At 35.5% G+C, this 2,406-nt stretch overlaps 1 pseudogene; it reads left to right on the top strand.

Annotated features, from left to right (window-relative positions):
• The first annotated feature begins 322 nt into the window (after positions 1-322).
• LOC125861302 (uncharacterized) lies at positions 323-1,333 on the top strand (annotated as a pseudogene).
• Positions 1,334-2,406: the final 1,073 nt, after the last annotated feature.

Raw genomic sequence — 2,406 nt, 5'->3', positions numbered from 1 at the left:
TATTCTTCTAAAGTCTTGGGAAAGCAAAGTATAAGCCATTGAAGCACATGATCTAGATAAGTTAGCTATGGAAGAACTCATCGAAAATCTCATGACCTATGAACTCAAGAAAAATCAAGAAAAGAAAATTGGTGGTAAAAGAAAGGTGAAGAACCTGGTTCTTGAAGCAAGAACACCAGAAGATTTTGAGGACGAAAACATCGCGCTAATGACCAAAAGGTTCTCAAGAATGTTAAAAAGTGGACAAGTATTTCAAAGGAGGAACAGTTCGGAAAAAGCAAAAGAGATCAAGAATGATAAGTACATTTCCACAAACAAACGAATGACCAACCAAAAAGTAGATCTCTCGATGAGAAAGGCCTTTGCCGCTATGAGAGACTTATCGGAAGAAGAATCTAAGGATGAAGGATTCAAAAATCAGTCACTTCTTGCAAGAGAGGAAACATATAAATATGACTTTCTTACACTAGTTGCTGAAACTGCAGAATCAAAAGATGAGAGAAAAACTTGTCAAACACAAGAAACAATTCAGGCACTAATTGTTGGAACATGTTCTGATAAAGATGAAGAGGAGGAAAAACAACCAGAGGTAAGTTTTCTTGAAACTAAGTCTAAAATAAATATGTATTCCAAGAAACAATTGAAATCCCAGTCTCCAGTTCTTATTGATGCATACTATCTAGTGAAATCTGAAAAGACTCAATTAATGGATGAGTATGCATCCCTAAGACTTGACTGTATGACATTGGAAGATCAAATTGCTTCTTGTGATAACACCATCAATGATCTAAATGAATAAGTTAATACCATATAATTAAGTCACAAGGGCAAAAACTCTGCTAGTGAACTTCAATTAGCTCTGGAAGAAGAAATAGAACGGTTAACCATAAATTGCCATGCCTTAACAGAAAGAAATAGGCTTCTACAAGAAAATCTTGATAAGACCAAACTTGATCTGGAACGAAATCTTAGATGGACCAGGTCCTCTGAAATTTTAACTCAGATTCAAGAAAGGCAGACCACCAGTTGAAGTGGGATAGGTTTTAGAAAACAGAAAAATCTTGTAGCACACACTATTCACATGTCTAAAAATTTATGCACTCATTGTGAAAAATCAGGTCATTTAAGGAATCAATGTAAAGCTGTATTTTAGGACTTTCAGAAAAATGTTAAGTTCACCAAAAAGGAAAAGGCTGAAACGGTTAAGTAAATGGTTGCAACTAAAAATACTCCAGATAAAAGGTCTTCTTATTTGACTTTCTGGGCTAGAAGAGATCTTATTCATCCTTTTACTTACAAAAAGGGGCCCAAGCTAATCTGTTCCCAAGGCTAATTTTTTACTAGTGTTTTAGGTGAAGGTGAGAGGAAAAAGGTCAACGTGGTACATGGATAGTGCATGCTCCAAACAGGTGCTAAAAATGATAAAAAAAAATTCCTCTCACTCTCTAATTTTCAAGACGGTAGTAAAGTCCTTGAAAACGATGAGAAAGGTGAAAGAGTCAAGATTGACAAAGTTGAAAAGTCACAACCACAAGCCATAGAGAATGTGTTTTATGTTCAAGTATTGAAGAACAAACATTGAGCATCTCTGAAATTTGTGACAAAGAAAATAATGTAGTGTTCACATCAACTGAATATGGGTGCCAAACTGTAACTCTAGGAACCTGGTTCTAAAAAGACACAAGAATGTATACAAAGTTGATAAGATGCCCCTTCATAAAGAGAATCTTACTTGCCTCAGCATCATTAATCATATTTATCTACTTGGGCATAAGAGAATGGGTCATGCTAGTTTTTCTCTTTTAAGTAAACTAGTCATGAAGGATTTGGTTCATGTGACTCTCCGAATCAAAGCCTGTGTAGCTATTGTGCATGGTGTGTATGCAAAAGGAAAATATGTGAAGTCATCATTCAAGCAAAATACAAAGGTTGACATTGAAGAAAGTGACCATATATCAAACATCTTTGATAATGAAAATTTAGGGAACATAGCAGATGAACTTGGTTAACATCTAAGAATCATTGATGCACCTGCAGCAGGAGTTACTGGATTAACCCATGGTCTTGGAGATAGGGGGAATAATAGAGCAATCAGGACACCTAGAGTTTGGTACACCTTCAGAGGGAACTTCGTTGTGTGAACCTGGTCCTTGTTATTCATTGGAAGTTATTGAAGATTAATAGTACTTGGCTCTCTTTTACTCAGCTTGAGATTCCTTTGATCTGGGAGAATATGATGATGCAGAGATACTCATGAAGGCCTTGAATATGAAGAACTTGAGAAAAAATAGCCAAAGCTTAGTCTTGTCGAAACAAGCTGATACATTATCATGATTTCGTTTAATAGTTGGCTAGTACACTAATAATCTTATGCTTGAGTAATCATACAATGAATATTTGCTAACT

This window comes from Solanum stenotomum, chromosome 4 (genome assembly GCF_019186545.1).
Source record: "Solanum stenotomum isolate F172 chromosome 4, ASM1918654v1, whole genome shotgun sequence".
In the NCBI taxonomy this organism is placed as follows: Eukaryota; Viridiplantae; Streptophyta; class Magnoliopsida; order Solanales; family Solanaceae; genus Solanum; species Solanum stenotomum.
Note: the sequence above shows the minus strand (reverse complement) of the source record. Positions and strands in the feature narration are given on the sequence as shown.